Genomic DNA, 13,455 nt, shown 5'->3' on the forward strand with positions numbered 1-13,455 from the left:
GAAGAACCAGTTCAGATGTCACCTTTTCGATGTGGTCACACACACACAACAGTTTTTCACTCCTCTGTCTTCACAAATTCTATTTATATCATTATAACTAGATCATTCTTTGCCGTAATTACCACTTATTTATCAGTCTCTGATTAAACTGCAAGTTAATGAGAGGTGGAGATTAACACTTACTCATCTTTGGCACTATAGAGGAAGAAAAAATTTCTCTGCTGCCTTAGATTCACTGTCTGGGCCTGCAAAACAAATTTGATAAAAGCTAGATTAACCAGAGAAAAACAAACAGTTTATTAGCACATACATGTACATATATGTGGGATAACTCAGTGATGAGTAACTCAAAGGTGTGGTCAGGACTTGGGGCTTATATAGCATCTTTTTTTTTTTTTTTTGAGAGAGAGAGGGAGAGGAAGAGTGTGTTTGCACATGTGAGCAGGGCAGGGGCAGGAGTGGAGTCGGGTGGGCATAGGGAGAGGGAGAGAATCCTAAGCAGACTTCGTGCTGAGTGTGGAGCCCGACACCAGGCTCAGTCTCATAATCCTGAGATCTTGACCCCAGCCGAAATCGAAGAGTCGGATGCTCAACCAACTGAGCCACCCAGGCGCCCCACTTATATAGCATCTTAACAAAGAAAAGTGATAAGACAAAGGAAGAGGGGTTGAGGTCCCTAGGGATGGCAAGCTGTGAGAAGGTAAAAATATGGAAGATAAGGGTTGTTTTAGTAAGGTTTTGTATGTAGCTACTCTGACGTTAAGAGTCTAGAACTGTCTTTGGTGATTAAGAATTATCCTGCTCTTCCTAGTGTAAGGGAGAGCAGGGAGGTTTTTTGTGTCTGCTGCTTCTCAGTTGTCTTCATCTGAAAACAGTCCTTATGTCAAAGTGGTATGTTTTAGCATGACATACTCTGAACCCCTTTAGCATCTAGTAGGTCCTCAATTAGTTTTGGAAAAGCATGATAATAATATGCTAACTCCTGTGGCTGTATTTGAATAATGGATGATGGATAAATTATACTGGATTATGCTTAGATCTAGTCACTTTTAAATGCTATAGAATGCTAACTTAAAAAGAATTTTAAATTGTTCGGTCTCAAAGCCTACTCTAATTTTGTGCTGGTTCTTTTGCCATAATGTGTGGCATCTCAAATTTACCTCTTAACAGCAAATAGAAGAAGCTTAAGATAGTTAAATAAGGATGTCACTCTTTTCAATTTGAGGCCCCACCCAGAAAGTCACAGAATATTTAATCCATGGATTCTCTTCTCAAATGCAAAATGTAGAATGATTTAAAAATAAATAAAACTCAAAAATCTAAAAATACAGTGGTACTAAAGGTAACTTATTGGCCATTACTAAGTCTTCCTTATGTTGGCTTTACCTTAATTCTAAACTGAAATTTTTTAAGTCAAGCCTTTAATTCTATACTAGATAATTATCTTCATCTTGAGTTATTTATCTCTTGATTTGGATTTTATTTTAAGAAGTTTAAACTCTACCTACATTTATTCTATAAGTTCAAAGACCTTCAAAGACATATTTCTAGGTGTTTGTTTCAGTCAGTCATGATTCTCACAATTGAACTGAGAGCATATTAAGTATACTTGGAGCTTTATAGAGAACCTGCCATTTGACTTTATTGCCATGGAATGTTTGCTGCTAACTCCCTTAGAGTGAAACGTTATTTACTGTTCATGATTGTTCTGGGAACTACACTTAGCCATTCAGACTTGAGAAGTCACTTTCCCTGCACTTTAACACAATGTGGCTTTTCTGAATGCTGCATCTTAACGTCAACAATGCTATGCTTCATTTACTGAGCTCCTTGAACCTTACATCTTACATTTTATGAAGCAATTCAACTGTTTTGTCATTCTTAGAAATGTGTCTGTTTTTTAAAATATAGCATCAAATTCCACATGAACTATGGCAAGTTACATTTCTCTGAGTAAGACAAAATGAAACAAAATATAATTTGGAATTATCTTTCCTAAGACATGTGTCTGGCAAGTTTGATTATTTCTTCCTCCTAAACTTGTTTTACTGCATTTCCTCTGTGGAATTTAAAGAGAACCTGTAGAAAATTTGTTTCACACTCATTTTTACAACTCTTTTGGGTTTTTTTGTCTTTTGTTTTTGTTTTTTTAGCTTATGTCAATGTCCTTTTTTATTTAGAAGATTGAAAGTTTTGACCATGATTATCTCATTTTCTTCCTTAAATGTTTGGTAGCAAAATCACCTGGGCCTAGAGTTTTTTTGTGTGTGTAGAGGTTTCTGAGAACAAATTCAATTTTTAAAATAGAAACAAGGCTATTCAGATTTTGTTTTTGATCTTGTGTTTGTATTGGAAAGTTGTGTTTTTCAAAGACTTTGTTCATTTCATCTAAGTTATCAGATTTATTGGCATATAGCTGTTCATGATACCCTTTTATTATCTTTTTGATGTCTGTAGGACCTGTAATGATATCTATCCCTTCTTTTATTCCTATTATTGATGGACCTCTGAGTTAAGTATCATCTTTAACCTCCTTTACATGTGGGAAAATAAGGCATCAGTGTTAACTTGTATAACTTGCTGGCTCAAGATGGCATGATTTGCTATTAACCTCTGATTTGCAGGGGACTACGTTTTTCCGTGTGTATGTTTACCTGAAATACCTCACAAAATTTTATTTGGCAAGCAGTCAAAACTGTAACTGGGATGAAAAATAATACGAGGGAAAAATCAGATCATGTAGGTCTTGGATACCCTTGGCTAGAATAATTCAGTATAGCTATCAAAAATACTTAGAAATATTTCAGACCTAGAATAAATTAAAGATCATAGTTGCTACAAATTGCAGCATTTTATTTATTTTTAAAAATATTTTATTAATTTATTTGTCAGAGCACGAGCATGCACAAGTAGGGGGAGCGGCAGGCTGAGGGAGAAGCAGGCTCCTTGCTGAGCCAGGAGCCCAACATGGGACTCGATTCCAGGACCCTGGGATCGTGACCTAAGCTGAAGGCAGATGCTTAAGCTACTGAGCCACCCAGGCATTCCAGATTGCAGCATTTTAAAGATAACTTTTCTTTTGGAAAGTAATCATTTGGTGATGCAATGCTTAACATTGGTCCCTAGTCATCATGATTCTAGTACTATCATGATGGTAGATGGCTGTCATTGATTTTTTTCCCTCCATGTACAAGCATGTCATACTTCCATCAAGAAGTAGCAGATAGACCTATTCTTCCCCTTGAATCCGGGCTGGCCTTAGTGACTTGCTTAATGAATAAAATGTGACAGAAGCGATATTCTGGGACTTTCAAAGCTAGATCATAAAAAGCCTTGCAGCTTCTGCTTGGGCGTCTTGCTCTGTCTTGGGGAAAACAGTTACAATATAGGAAGCTCACCATGTTCTAGAAGCCATGTGAAGGTGCTTCAGTCGATAGTAGCATTCTAGCCATATCCACCAAAGCACCAGACATGCAAGTAAAGCTATCTTGACCACTCCAGAGCAGCCAGTCTGCTAGCTGAAGGCCACTAAGTGATGTTAGTCACTGCCATATGGAACAGAAGCAGCCATGCCCAAATACCTGACCAATGAAATTTTGAAATATAATAAAATGTTCATTGTTTTAAACTTCTAAATTTTAGGATTGTTACACAGAAGATAACCAGGACAATGACTGTTATGTAAATGGTGGCAAATATCCCTACTATCTAGCTTAATAAAGACATAATGTGATATTCCTGATTAGTTGAGAAAGAACCTGGAAAAATGCCACCATCAAATCTGCCATGCTAAGTGGTATATCCTAAGCAACTTTGTTCTCCCCCACAGCGCTAAGATGGGAATATAGCTTCTAAAATTTATAAAAGTTCTTGCCAACATAATTATTTCAATTTAGCATTATTAACTATTTCTGGTGTTCAGCCAGTAAAGTCTTGATTTTATGTTTAAGATACTGTAATGAATAGGACTTTCTGATTATTGCTTGTCATCTTGAAGAGAAAATAAAAACATCCTTATATTTAATGAAATATTTGAGTTGTAGTGCAGGAGTTGAGCTTTCAGGTTTTGGCTGGTAAGTATACTGGGCTAGCTCAGATTTCAGGATGCTTTGAAACAAATCTCTGTGATTGAATGAATCTGTAATAGAGTATTTGCTTCCTGAGAGAATTATCTCTTACTGGAGTGTTAAAAAACTTTATGTTGGATGCCCATGGAGCCTCACGCAACTTTAGTCTGTGCTTTGCAGCTGCGTTAACCAGTAAGATCATAAACAATGTAACAAAGGTGAATGTATTAAAAAAAAAAATTACTGCTAAATTTAATCAAATCTCTAGTGCTTTTTAAACAACACCCTGGATCATAAATTACTTTTAGTAAAAGCCTAATACCTAATATGGCTTGGTGAGAACTTAATTGAAAAGTGTATATAGAGTAATTGAATATGTCTATTGTGAGTTTTTAATCTTTCTTTTTATTCTGTAATGAATAATAATTGTATAGCAACAGAAAACACAGTCAATATCTGAAATCATTGATTCCTTCTCATGCAAGAATCATTCTCATTAAACAAACAAAAAAATGTAGAGAAATAGTCATCATTAAAGAATCATCTCCTTGGGGCATATTAAAAATCATTATAAGCCTTCAACGAATGCCATGTTTGTATAAAGTTAGCTCTTTTTATTTAGCTTGAAAGTGATACTATCAAAATTGTTCAGATCACTGAAGAAAATAAGAGAAGGTGAACTGGCTCACCTGCCCATTGAAAGGAAACAGTTGAATGACTTAAACTTCCAGCCTTGTTTTTAGCTCAAAAGGGCAATTGTTGAAGTATTTTTCTATTGCCTTAACAAAAGTAATTAAATACAGGGCAGACTTTTTAAAGAAAATGGCTTGTAAACAATAAATCATATCTTTCCTAAAGCTCAGTGGTTATATAAGTTCATAATAATCGCCATTTTAGAAAGTGTTTGTTTCTCAGGATACACATAGGCCTATTTCAGTAGTGGAGTGGCTTGTATTTGACAACCGTTGTGGGCAAATGAGTAGAAAAGCTATCTTATCACTTGAGGCTAGTAAATTATAGAGATATTTTACTCACTGAGCAGACCAAATTGTTTCATGGCTTATGATTACGTTGTAATGCAATAAAAGCCATAATAAAAGCTGTTATTTCTGGTTATTTATGTACATATCAAAAGATACATTATGGATTAGGGGCACCTGGGTGGCTTGGTCGGTTAAGCATCTGCCTTCGGCTTAGGTTGGATTCTGGGGTCCTGCATCAGGCTCCCTGCTTGGTGGGGAGTCTGCTTCTCCCTCTGCCTCTGCCTCTCTCTCTCTCTTTCTCTCTCATGAAGAAATAAATAAAATCTTTAAAAAAAAGATACATTATGGATTATTCCTATGCATTGTGGAAGTTATTTCTCCCTTCCATACGCTGAAGAATTCATTAATTCATTCATTCTTTTATCAACATTTTATGAGCGTATATTGCTAAAAAACTATTCTATATTCTGAGTTTGCAACAATAAACAAACCAGGGAAAAAAAATTCCTGTTTTCTTGAGGCTTACATTCAATTTGAAGAGAGAAAATGGATTTAAAATTTCAAATAAATGTATTATATAATGCCAGAGAGTAAGAGATAGTATGAAGAAAAATAAAGCAAGATATGCAATACAGTGTAATAGGAGTATGTTTTTGGTGGGGTGATCAATGAAGGTCTTTCTGGAGATTTGATACTTTTGTTTGTTTGTTTTTAGATAGTTTGTTTTTGTTTTCTTTTTTTTTTAAGTAAGCTCTATGCTTACTTAAGAAAAAGTTTGAACTCACAACCCCAAGATCAGGAGTCATATGCTCTACCAACTGAGCCACCCAGGCACCCCGGGGTGACCCTTTAGACAAAATGTAAATGAAATGGAGGGGAAAATCATGGAAATATCTGGGGAGAGAGTGTTTTAGACAGAAACAGCAGGTGTAAACTCCTGAGGCTGGACCTTGATTGGTATTTCAAAGAATAGCAAGAAGACCTGTGAAGTTGGAGTGAAATGACCTAGGGAATGATCACCATGATGCTGGAAGAAATGGCCAGTGGCTTTGGATTTTACTGTGTGCTAAGAAGGCATTAAAAAGTTTTGAGCAGAGAAATAAAAGATTCCTTTAACTGCTGCGTAAGCGACAATACAGGGGCAAAAAGGAAGCCCTGAGAGTAATTAGGAGCATTTAGGAGGCTATGGCAAGAAAAGATAGTGCCTTGGAGGAGAGTATGTTCTAGATGTTTTCTGTTTGCTTCTCCAGATGAACTTTCCATCCTTCTCTATGGTGTTTTGTGTCCCAGGAGGCTGGTTTGATTCAGCCAATGGGGGACTCTGGCAGAAACTGGAGGGCAGGAAGAGAGTAAGGAGAGTGTCTGTTGTCCTGGCTCACTTTCTGCAGAATCACAGGAATTGGTGTGTTCCTTTACCCCTAGCTCCTCCCAGGCAGCCCTCTTCAGATGTTTATTCTTTCCAGGTTCTGTGACATCTAGTATTCACCCCTTCAAACCTATGCTAATAAGGGCTCTGAACTGTTGCTAACCCTGAGATTTCATACCATCTCTTGTTGAATTTCCTAACTCTACTTACACCTTTAAATAGTCCCTTCAATACACCCTCAAATTACCGAGCTTTAATGAGCCACCTGTTTCTTGCTGGGCCTTGATGGTACAGAGTGATGATGGTGGTAAGAAGTGGTTGGATTTGGGAGATATTTTGACAGGATCTGCTTAAAGACTGGTTGTGTGCATACAACATGAGATATGGAGAAGGGATACAACTTGCTTTTTCCCCTTAACAATAGGAGGTTTTCTTCCAAGTCAAAATAAATACCTCTATTTTCAATTAATTCATAGAATTCCAAAACATGGATACACCGTAGCTTATTAATTAATCACCCCACTTGACGACATTAAGTTCCTTTATGACTTTTTGTTAATATAAATAATGGTATAGTGTGCCCCCAGTGTATATACCTTGCAGTACACATCCTGTATATTTGTGCATGTGTGGATTTCTTAAGGACAGGTATATGAAAGTAGAATTGTTATACCCAAGAGATAGGTACCTTTAAAACTCCTATAGGTATTTCCAAATTGCTCTCCAGAAAGCAATATTAATATACCCTCCCAATAACAGTGACTTTTACTCTCACAATCAAGAGGTATTATCAAACTTTAAAAAATCTTATGATAAAAATGTTTTGTTATCTTATTTGCTTTTCTTTGAATGCTAGTGTTGTTGAACATATTTCCATGATAGTTGGCCAATGTTTGATGAGGAATATGATTACACAGATTCAAAATAGCTCCCACAAAATACTTATTTACAAAGAGAAAAAAAGAACTTCACAGTGGAGAAATCTAGCAAATATTACCTTAATCAGGTGACCAGGGCACCTGGGTGGCTTAGTTGGTTAAGCATTGGACTCTGGATTCAGTTCAGGTCATGATCTCAGTGTTGTGAGATAGACCCCTGCTTCGGCTCTATACTCAGTGGGGAGTCTGCTTCTCTCCTTTGTATCTCTGTTTCCCCCTCCTCCTGCTTGCACACTCTCATGCTCTTCCTTTCTCAAAGAAATAAGTAAAATTAAAAAAAAAAAAATCAAGTGACCAAAGTGAATGTCATCAGTAATGGGACAAGTCAAAATTGTGGTCCACCTAGTGGTAATGAGATATAATAAGAAAACAGCATCACTTCTGCGGTCTTACTACCAAAGATACATAATATGAATCTAATCGTGAGGCAAACCCAAACTAAGAGATAAACCACAAAAAACTAGTTTGTGTCAAGGTCACAGAAAATAAGGAATGACCAAAGAACTATTCCAGAGTGAAGGAGACAGAAGAAACATGACAGTTAAATGGGGTCTGTGAATTAGATGATAGTCTTGAATCAATATTAACTTCCTGATTTTTAAGTTTATGTAATAATTTGTAGGAGAAAGTCCTTGCTTGTGGGAAAATCTCACTAAAATATTAGGAAGTGATGGGGCAACAGGTCAGCAACTTATCCTGAAATGGTTCAAGAAAAACAAGTCATTTATATTCTGTTTGTAATTATTCTGAAAGCTTGAGATTATTAAAATAACAACAACCAACTTTTTAATATTAGAAATCATAATACATATTCCTCATGGGTACTTCTTTACTTGGCACCCAGTGGACACCATTTATTCTTGTGGCAGACAGGATAAATCTTAACTTGCTTTCTCTTCCCTGGATTTTTTTTTTCTTGCTAATAAAGGTTTCAACAGTCATAAATTACATCCTAGTGGTTAGAGAAATATGTCATCACACTATCTACAAGTCAGAAGAATAAAGCTTTCTGAGAGCTAGTCAAAGGCTGTCATTGGAGAGAAAGACTTAAGTAAGGTACAGATTTGCTCCTCATAAACTCCAGGCTTTTCAGGATTTCAAATGTAGTGAAGTTTCCTGAAACCCTGTCTTAAGAGCATTCAAACTATGGGAAGAGCACAGATGTCCATTGACAGATGAATGGGTAAAGAAGATATGGTATTTATACCCAATGTAATATTACTCAGCCATCAAAAATGAAATCTTGCCATTTGCAACGATGTGGATAGAACTAGAGGGTACAATGCTAAGTGAAATAAGTCAATCAGAGAAAGGCAATTATCATCTGATCTCATTCTTGTGTGGAATTTAAGAAATAAAACAGGATCATAGGGGAAGGGAGGGAAAAATAAAACAAGATGAAATCAGAGAGGGAAACAAACTGAGGGTTGCTGGGGGGGGGGGAGGGATAGGGAATGGGGCACCTGGGTGATGGACATTAAGGATGGCATGTGATGTAATGAGCACTGGGTGTTGTATAAGACTGATGAATCACTGAACTTTACCTCTGAAACTAATAATACACTATATGTTAATTAATTGAATTTAAATTAAAAAAATAAAAATAAAAGGAAGAAAAGAATTCAAATGTTACGCTAATTGGCAGGCATTCAAAACAAAACAAAACAAAACAAAAACAGGTCACCAAAATCCCAATCCTCTACAAAAACAATTGTGTACTCTACACATTTTTTGTAAGAATCAATTTAATTTGGGATAAAAAAATTAGTTGCAACAAACCATTATTAAAATAAAGTACAACAGTCTCTAAATATGAGCTAAGTCAAAAAATATTTGCTTTCAGAATTATTTTTGCTCTTATAGCTAGAGGTATATTATAACAGTATCTTCTCAGCCAACTAATCACAAGAAAACGAAGTTGCTATGAAATTTTTTTTTAAGAAAAAAACCACCAAACCTGAGAATCTAGTGCAGAGTTCTGAAAATGCTGAAAAATTTTTATCTTTACTTCATTTTCTCTTCTCTCCCACCTCCTGTTTTTAAGTATATTAAACTTAAAATTCAGGTAAAAGCTTTGAAAAGTAGATACAATTTGTTACTTTGGGCTGCCACCTAGTGTTAAAATAAAAACATTTGCCTTTCCTTTTTTGCCTTTGTAAACTTTTGTATTGATAGTATTTTCAATATGACAGAAGGCAAAGTTAATGCTATCATTAAAAGATTTTTTAATTTTTTAATTTTTTAAAGATTTTTAAAAAAGATTAATTTATTTTAGAGAGAGAGAGTGGGGGGATGGGCAGAGGGTGAGAGAATCCTGAAGCGGACTCCTTACTGAGTGGGGGAGCCCAACTCAGGGCTCAATCTCATGACCCTGACTGAGATGATGACCTGAGACAAAACCAAGAGTTGACCACTTCTAACTGAGTCACCCAGGTGCCCCAAAGATTTTAAGTGGTCACTACACCCAACATGGGTCTCGAACTCACAAAACTGAGATCAAGAGTGGCATGCTCCACTTCCTCATTAAAGGATTTTTAAAATAAAAATTAAATACATTTAAAGTGTATAACATGCTGATTTTATACATATATTCATAGTGGAATGATTACTATAGTAGAACTATTTAACATATCTCCTCACATAGTTACCATATTTGTGAGGAATATACTTGAAATCTACTCTTTTAGCATATTTCCTGTGTTCAGAATTAAATATAGTCATCATGCATGTGCATTAGATTTCTAAACTTATTCATCCTACAAAGCTACGCATTTGAACCTTTTAACCCAACTTCTCCCCATTTCCCCACCATCCCAGCCTCTGGTAACCACCATTCTACTCTCTGCTTCTATGACTTTGACTTTTTTTTTTTTACCATTCTACTCTCTGCTTCTTTGACTTTTTTTTTTTTTTAGATTCTACATACTATGTATGGTATCTTACATACACACGTAAACACACATATGCACACACACAGTAGACCCTTGAACAATGCAGGGGTTGGGGTGCTAACCCCTTACGTAGTTGAAAATGCATGTATAACTTTTGACTCTCCCAAAACTTAATACTAATAACTTACTTGGAAGCCTTACCAATAACATGAAAAGTTGATTAATACATATTTTGTATGTTGTATGTTTTATATATATATATATATATATTCTTAGAGAAAAAATGTTAAGAAAATCATAAGGAAGAAAAAATACACTTACAGAACTGTACTGTGTTTATTGAATAAATCCGTGTATAAGTGGACCTACTCAATTCAAACCCATGTTGTTCAAGGGTCAACTGTATATATCTTCTTTATCCATATATCCATTGATGGACACTTATGTCGTTTCAATATCTTGGCTATTGTGAATAATGCTGCAATCAACATGTGGGTACAGATACCTCTTCAAGATCTTGTTTTCAATTTCTTTGGATATACCCAGAAATTGGATTGCTGGATCATATGATAGTTCTATTTTTAATTATTTGAGGAACCTTCTTACTGTTTTCCATAGTGGCTGTACTAATTTACATTCCACCAGAAGTGCACATGGGTTTTCTTTTTTCCACATCCTTACCAACATTTGTTATCTCTTGTCTTTTTGGTGATAGTCATTCTAACAGTGTGAAATAATACCTCATTTTGTGGTTTTGGTTTACATTTCCCTGATGATTAGTGACTTTGAGCATCTTTTCATGTACCTTTTGGCCATTTGTAAGTCCTAACTGGAAAAATGTCTACTCAGTTCCTTTGCCCATTTTTAATCAGATTGCTCTGGGTTTTTTTGCTATTGAGTTGTATGTTCTTTATTTTGGATATTAACCCCTATCGGCTATATGATTGCAAATATTTTCTTTCATTTGGTAGGTTGTCATTTCATTTTGTTGATGGTTGTCTTCACTGTACAGATGCCTTTTAATTTGATGTAGTCCACTTTTTTATTGCGTTTGTTACCTTTACTTTGGATGTCAAATCCAAAATTTCATTGCCAAGACCAGTGTCAAGGAGCTTACCCCCTATGTTTTCTTCTAGGGTTTTTATAGTTTCAGATCTTAAATTTAAGTCTTTAATCCATTTTAAGCTGATTTTTGCACATGGCCTAAGATGAGGGCCCCATTTCATTCTTTTGTACGTGGCGGTCCAGTTTTCCCAACCTTTTATTGAGGAGACTATTCTTTCCCTATTGTATATTCTTGGCTCCTTTGTCATAAAGTAATTGACTGTATATGCATTGGTTTATTTCTGGGCTCTTTATTCTTTCCATTGATCTATGGGTCTGTTTTTATGTCAGTATTACACTGTTTTGATTACTATAGCTTTGTAATATAGTTTGAAATCAGGAAGTGTCATGCCTCCAGCTTGGTTCTTCTTTCTCAAGATTGCTTTGGCTCTTTGGAATATCTTATAGTTCCATACAAATTTTAGGGTTTTTTTTTTCTATTTCTGTGAGAAATGCCATTGGAATTTTGGTTTTGCAATGAATCAGTAGATTGCTTTTAGTGGTATGGACATTTTAACAATAATAATTCTTCCAATCCATCTTCCCATGCATCTTCTTCAGTTTCTTTCATCAAGGTCTTAGAATTTTCATTGTACAGCTCTTTTACCTCTTGGTTAAATTTATTCTAAAGTATTTTATTCTTTTTCAGTTGTAAATGGGATTGTTTTCTTAATTTCTTTTTCTGATAGCTTGTTCATAGTAGATAGAAATGGCTAGAAAGTAGATAGTACATAGATATCTAGATAGTATACAGAAAACTGTCTTTTGAATATTGATTTTGTATCTTGCAACTTTATTAAATTTCTTTATTATAATAGTGTTTTGCTGGTCTTTAGGGTTTTCTATATATAATATGTCATCTGCAAATAGAGACAATTTTACTTCTTTCTTTTTACTTTGGATGCCTTTATCTATTTTTTTTTTTCCATACCTAATTGTTCTGGCTAGGACTTCTAACACTATGTTGAATAAAAGTCATTAGAGTGGACATCTTTGTCTTGTTCTTGATCTTCAAGGGAAAGCTTTCAGCTTTTCAAGAAACCACTTATTGTTAATGATGTAAAATACTAGGACAAAATTCAAATAAAGCAGTGGTATCCAGCATCTTCTCATCTGCTGTTCAAAACTGTCTTTCTTAAGGGTTGTCTTATTTGCCCTGTTTTCCAAGGGCTCAACATCTTCCTGCTGTTCCTTGCTTGCTCAGAACTCCTAGCCAAGGCTTACTCAGGCCCCTCTGCTCTCAGCTACTTGTCATCAGACGCAGTCTTCTGTCCCTGATAGCTTCTGCTGGTTGTCCAGATTCCTCTCCATCTGAAGGCTGAGTTGGGCCTAAAGCATAAGGCTTTTAGCAGTTTCAGCATCCGTCCCCACCTTTTCCATCCTGACCAGCACTGCTAATCCTACCCAAAATGCGGTGCCTGCTGATGCTCACTGTGCTTTTACAATGTGTCCCATGTTGAAGCCTCCATCTGGTATATTTTGATATTAGGGCCCAGCTCCTAATCTCTGGAAGTTTCAGACAATACATTTCCTCCTTCGGGTAATAGAACTTGCTCATTTTTCTGAGTTCTGTGCATACCTGGCATGCCCATTCTTTCACAGAAATAGGCTCAGCCAAGCAATGGCCAACGTTCTTCTCAGGGTGCCTAGTTTCCGGTATCTGTGGATGCCTTTTTATATCCTGAGCTTTCTCAGCATTATCTAAGCAACTCCACCATCACTGTGTCCCTTTACCATAGGGTTTTCATTACTAACTATTTCCAACTCGCTGTAATCAGCCCCTATCACAAAGAGAGTTTCCTTGTTCTTCCCACTCCCAGTAAGTGTGAGAGTCCTTGGTCTGTGCCTCGTTTTATTAGAGATTAAGTGGGCAAAATCTGCATAATCTAAGAAATGGCAGCTTCACAGTTTCACCTCACTGACTTCTCAGGAGTTGATGACTGAGAACATCTTGGCTTGGTGCCCTCCTTCACAACTGCTTTATTAGCCTAGGAATGCAGTTTTACAGCCCCATTGAGGAGGATTAGAGGAGGATTTGGAGATTTTCACCACTTCTTGAATCATTCCACACAAAGCTCATTTCACCTACAGGTAAAATAGTTTCTT

General features: G+C 36.0%; 1 long non-coding RNA gene across 1 annotated transcript in view; it reads left to right on the forward strand.

The window, feature by feature from the left end:
• The window catches only part of LOC148110369 (uncharacterized), a 117,206-nt gene that overhangs the window by 338 nt on the left and 103,413 nt on the right, over positions 1-13,455 (forward strand). The window lies entirely within an intron of this gene.

Source organism: Ursus americanus, chromosome 3 (assembly GCF_024610735.1).
Source record: "Ursus americanus isolate L20-20 chromosome 3, mUrsAme1.1.p, whole genome shotgun sequence".
NCBI classification, from domain to species: domain Eukaryota; kingdom Metazoa; phylum Chordata; class Mammalia; order Carnivora; family Ursidae; genus Ursus; species Ursus americanus.